A 6,256-nucleotide genomic window follows, 5' to 3' on the forward strand; every position below is an offset into this window, starting at 1 on the left:
GGGTGTGGCTTCTGATCTAAAGGAACCCCCAGTCTGAGATGGAAAAGTGGCTCAACCCCTGGGGAGCCCCTGTCTGAAGAAGAAAGCCATCTCTGTCACAGAATCACGAAACCTCAGCCCTGGAAATGACCTCAGGATCCGTCTGAGGTCCTCAGAACCCAACTTTGAGCGACAATTCCCTCTCCAATGTGCCCGACAAGTGGCCGCCTAACCTTTGTTCAAACACGTCCGATGAGGGAGAACCTACTGCTCCCTGAGGCTGCCCATTCCCCCTCTGAAGTTAGTCTCATTTTGGACTTTGAAAAGTTTTCTAACAATTCGGTGAAATCCTCCTCCGCACCTAGCACACTCCTCTGGGGCCAAATTGAATGCCAAATTCCCCTTCTAAATGAGGGTCCTTCTCCTCCAGGCTAAACATACCCAGTTCCCTCAACTGGGGATCTCGAGGTCACTCTCACCATTCCGGTTATCCTCTTCTGGATACAATGCAGCTAAGGAATGAATAAAAGGGGGAAAAGGAGGAGTGGAGGCAGGAGAAAAAAAGGAAGGACCGGAGGCTGTGGTTGGAGGGGGTAACTTCAGTAAACGAGGTTTGAATGATGGTGAAGTTTCTTAAGGTTACTGTCACCGTGGGTGACTAGGGGAGACATACAGGATAGTCACGGGAATGGAGTTTAAAAAAAAAGAGTTGATTAACTGGGAGACTTAAGATCTCTGGTGGGACTCAGAGGACCTAGCTATTACAGCCTATGTGACGGTCTGTGGGACTTGTTTATAACAGACCGTCTTGTAACTCGTCCTGTTTCTGAAATTCTTTTTCCTCCTCCTAGACCTTCAATGCCGATCAGAGAGTATCTCACCGCCCTATCACAGCTGACCAAGTCAATTCATCTTGGTGATGCCCCAGTCCCTGAGACCTAATTAGGGGTTGCCATTAGCTGCCAATGGGCATGACCATGGGGAGGCACCCATTGAATATCCCAAAGCTTCTTTCCCTTGGCATCAAGTTGAATTTACCTAAGGGAACTCCCTAGATCAACTCCCCATCCACCCATCCACCCCCAGCTTCTTACAGGACATTAACATCAATACTGGAATCCTCTGGGGTGAGGGCAAGCATTGGGGTGGAAAGGAAGACACAGAGCCGGGTAATTCACTGAGAGGACAAAGGCAAAATATAATGGAGGCTAACCAATGACACTGTCAAAGGGGTTTTAGACAGATGGTGTGAACCTATCATAGAACCTGTGTTTATATTTTGTATCTCCCTATCTTCCCTAAAACATAAGCCCCTTGAAGGCAGGGTTGTTCTTCATCTTGTCTTTATATCCCTGATAGGGTTGCTTAATAAGTGGTTGTTGAACTGCATTTAGTTGGACAAGAGGGAAGGAAGGTGAGGAAGACATATGTCACTCAATTTGATTCGGATCATCAAGAGCTCGTTCTCTTTACATTCCTAGTATAAGTGGCACAGTGGGCGAGAGTTGTGGACTTGGAGTCAGGAAGACCCGAGTTCAAATTCAGCCTCAGACACTTACTAGCTGTGTAACTGTAACTTCACCCTTCTCTTGCAAGGTTGTTGTGAAGATCCAATGAGACATTTGCAAAGCACTTTGCAAACTTTAGAGCGCTATATGAATGCTAGCTATTTACAGAATGCTGGCCATTATTACCATACATGTGCTTAGTATATAGTAAGTGCCTAATAAATGCTTGTTGGTAGACAAGTGGTGTGATGGAGCGCCGGACTTGGAGACAGGAAGATCTGAGTTCATATCCGGCCTCAAAATTAGCTGTCTGGCTTTGGGGAAGTCAATTATCTGCCTTCAGCCTCAGTCCTCTCCTCTGTAAAATGGGGCTGATAATAGCATCGCCTTCAGAGTGCTGCTGTAAGGACCAAATGAGATAACAAACATAAGGCTCCTTCCAAACCTTAAAGCGCTTATGTAAATGCTACTGGCTATTATTATTGTTACTGTTGACTGACTGACTGATATACTGACTACCTACTACGTGCCAGGCACTTCTGGGGCACTGGGAATTCAGAGACAAAAACAAAAGCAGTCCTTCCCTCAAAGAGCTTACTTTCTATCGGGAGGAAATAATGTGTTCACAGATTTAAAAAAAAATTCAACGTATACACAAAGTAATTTTGAAGGTGGGACTGCTAACAGCTCCAAATGTCCAATGAAGAAAGCGTTCTGGTAGAAGGTGGTGCTTGGACTCAGCCTCCAAGGGAGGTGGGTGGGGATGCAAGGAGGAAGAACATCCTGGGCACGGCAGACATGAGATGGAATGTGACGTGTGGGGGTGGATGGAGGGGAGCAGCAGATACTTCTCAGATTTAGAGATCCAGATACTGTTTTGTCTCCTGAGAACGCCACATTTTGGACCTCTCCAACTGGATGTCCTATAGACATGTCTAAACAAAATCATAGTCTTTCGAAGTCACCCCAATCTCTTCTCTTCCCAGCTTTCCTATTATTGTTGAGGGCGCCACCCTTCTTGCAGTCACCTCGGCATCCTCCTTGACTTCTCACTTATTCTGACCTCACAAATCCAATCTGCTGCCAAGCCTTGCCGTTTCAACACAGTAGCACAGAGTAAACCCTTAAAATATTGTGTGGGTTTTTTTTTTCTTTCTCCCTTCACTTGTCTCTGCTGACTCAGCCACCATCATTGGTCCCAGGCCTCCATCACTTCAAACCTGGACTCCTGAAATTAGCTTTTGTTAAGTCTCCATGCCTCGTCTCTCCCCGTTCCAATCCATTCTGTCCTAAAGCATGATCTAACCACCCCCACCCCCATTCCTCATGCCCAGTAGTCAATAAAACTCCAGTGATTCCCTGTTCCCTCCAGGAGAAAATATACAATCCTGGTCCTCTCCCACCTTTCCAGTTTTCTGACCCTTTTCTCTCCTCCACATACCCTGCAGTGCAGAGACGCTGACCTCCTTACACACAACACTCCATAGTCTGACTCTACGGCTTTTTACTGCTGGTACCTGGAAGATTCTCTCAACACCCCTCCACCTCCTGGTTTACCTTGACTTCTTCAAGAGTGGATTCCACCTAAATCCCACCTTCTGTAAGAGATCTTTCCTGGTCCTCTCCATCTGCTATTGGGGGGGTGGGGAACCTTGAGGCTGCAGGTTCTCCACCTGTTAGTGCCTTCTCTCTGAAATGGCTTTCCATTTACACCCCGGTATGCATCTTGTATGTATGTTGTCTCTCCCATTAAAATGTGAGCTCCTTGAGAGGAGGGACCATGTTTGCCTTTGTTTGTAAGCCTAGGTCTTGGCATATTAGTAGCACTCAATAAATGCTGGTTGGGTGACTACTTTGGCTGGAATGAAGCCTGGCTTCCTTCAAGACTCTGATAAAGTCTCACCTTCTTCAAAAAGCCTTTCCCAGGCCTCCTTAATTTCCTCTCCTGATTATCCCCAATTTATCCTGTCTCTGGGGCTAGGTGGCAAAACGGATAAAGCACTGGGCTTGTAATCAGGAAGACTCATCTTCATGAGTTCACATCTGGCTTAGACACTTAGTAGCTTAGTGACCCTCGGCAAGTCACTTAACCCTGTTTACCTCAGTTTCCTCACCTGTAAAATGAGCTAGAGAAGGAAATGGCAAACCACTCCAGTATCTTTGCCATGAAAACCCCAAATGGGGTTACAAAGAGTCAGACACAACTGAAATGACTGAACAACAAATCCTGTCTTCTTCTTGTTTGTACGTAGCTCTTTGCATGCCGTTTCCCCCATTACACTGATAGCTCCTTCGGAGTAGGCATTGCCTTTTTCCTTTCTTCCGTATTTTTAGTGATTAGAATGGTGCCAGGCACTTAGCAGGCCCTTAATATATGCTTGTTGACTGGACTTGAACGTGGAAAGTTTGAGAAATATGAAATCAGACTAAGAACCATCCCCTGAAACCACTGTGTTGTATCTTTAATCCTGTTTACAGATGAACTCCTAGAGAGCTAGCTGTCTATACACACACTTCCTCCTGACCCTACTCAACCCTTTGGAATCTGGCTTCAGACCACAAGAGTATAGTGATACTGCATTCTCAAAAGTTGCCTGCTATCTCCTTGCTGATAAACCCAAAGACCTTTTTTCAGCTCTCACGCTTTTTAATATTTCTGCTACTTCTGTCACTGATGACCACTTTTTCCTGGTTTTCCTAGATTTAACACATATGTTTTCTCTTGGTTCTCTTCTCACAGTGCCTGGCACATAGCAAGAGCTTCATAAATGTTTGTTGACTGACTGACTGGTCCCCCAAGGCTCTAACTTGGGCCTTCTTTTGACTACCTCTCTTGGCGATCTAATAAACCCCCATGGGCTGAAGCGCCATCTCTATGTAGATCTATATATCTAGCTCTAATATCTCTTCTGGACTCCAGTCCCCTATCTCCAAGTGCCTGTTGGACAATCTGCCCTCTCTATCCCACTGGTATCTCAAACTCAAAATGTCCAAAACAGAATTGATTACCTTCTTTCTTCTTAAAACCCTGTCCTCCAGACATCCTATTTCTCTTAAGTGCCCCACTGTCCTTCTGGGCACCCGAACTGCCATCAGACTCTGTCTTACTGAGTTCTAGTTCCATACATCTTCCTCCTTTTCTTTCATTAACCACCCTAGCTCTGGCTTTCATCGCCACTCAGATTATTAGGGACAACTGATTTTCCTAACTCCAGGCTCTCCCCTCCCCAATCCATGCAGCTGCTAAAAACAATCTTCATGAGCCACAGATCTGACCTTATAACATCCTGACTCAAAAACCTTCAATGGCTCCCCGTTGTCTCTAGGATACAAAAAAAACAAGTCTTTAGCCTGGCATTGAACACAGCACCCCACTCCCCCCAACCCCCCAATTTGGCTCCAAACTGTTGTTACCTTTCCAGTTTAACCTTAGCCCCCACTGGAAAGTGTACAAACTGAAGGAAGAGCTGGTCCACGACCTTGACGTCTCCCCGAGGAGCGCTCCTCCTCCTCATCTCTTCACTCCGGGACGCTTCTGCCAAGGCGCAGGTCCGATGCCCGGCCACCTTTCTGTCTATACTTAGCTGTGGCTGCTTCGTCCCTCTCTAGAAGGTAGGGTCACTAGGGGCAAGAGCTGCTTTTGTCTCCGTATCCTCCCAGTGCCCGGAGCGTGAGAGGCGCTTCATCCATGCTTGATCGATCTTCTAATAAGTGACACTTTGAGCAGGAACGGGCACTGTGGGAAACCCACAGTGGAAAAGCATCTTTTAAGCCAAAATTCTTAATTATCCCTCACAATCCACTTAACAGCAACCAAAAAGACAGCTTAAACCTTATTTGGGGGCTCAACATGGTTCCGGGAAATGATCGATGGTCTTTCATAATAGGGGAGGCAGAGAAGCCCTGGACCGATACAGGAGACCTGGGTTCAAGCTCTGGCCGTGCCACTAGGCAGTCACCCTGGGCAGATTTCTGTGACTCTGTCTCCCCGTCTGCAAAATGAGAGGGTCCGGGGAGATGATTTCTATAACCGTGGTCAGGTCCTCTCCTTTCTCTGGGTTTCAGCTTTCTCATCTGGAAAAGGAGGCAGGCTGAGGGTACTGCTGGACGCTGGGAGCGAATGTATGAATGACAGCGGGTCACCAAGGGCACCCTCTGGAAGGTGACGCTGGAAGGGCAAGCCCGAGCATAGGGGTCACTGGGATAGCAAAAAGCCTGGCTCCAGATCCCTCCTTGGGCCTCAGTTTCCCTGGGAGAGGGAGCCTAGACACTAAGATTTTTATAATTATTTTAACCTCAGAGCTTCCGCATCCACAACCGACCAGGAGTAATAACTTTCCCTGAGGCTGTTGGAGAGGAATGACTCCCTCTGGGTCCTATCCTCCAAACCGCCCTTCCCCAGCCACGTGCTTTCCCTTGAGCTTTTCCAAGGTCCTCCGCCAGGGGACGCACAAGTTTGTCCATCCGCTCGCGTAAGGGACTCAGGCGCGCAGGCGCGTGGAACCTCCCTCCGATGTTAGTTGGTCCTTTCCGGCTGCCATATATGCGTCAGCAGCCTCGTTCCTCGCTACTTGCTCAACGCTTCGGCGGCACCGCCTATTCGAGCTCCTTCTATGCGTGGGTGTGCGCGCGCGTGCGTGCGTGTACACGTAAGGGGGACAAGGCGAGTGCGTGCGTGCAGGCGAGAAATCTCGAGTAAAGCGTGAGCGTGCGTGCGTGCGTACGTGAGGACGGGCGGGCGCGAGGGCGCTACGCGTGCGCGCTGGGGT

This window comes from Trichosurus vulpecula, chromosome 1 (genome assembly GCF_011100635.1).
Source record: "Trichosurus vulpecula isolate mTriVul1 chromosome 1, mTriVul1.pri, whole genome shotgun sequence".
Taxonomy (NCBI): Eukaryota; Metazoa; Chordata; class Mammalia; order Diprotodontia; family Phalangeridae; genus Trichosurus; species Trichosurus vulpecula.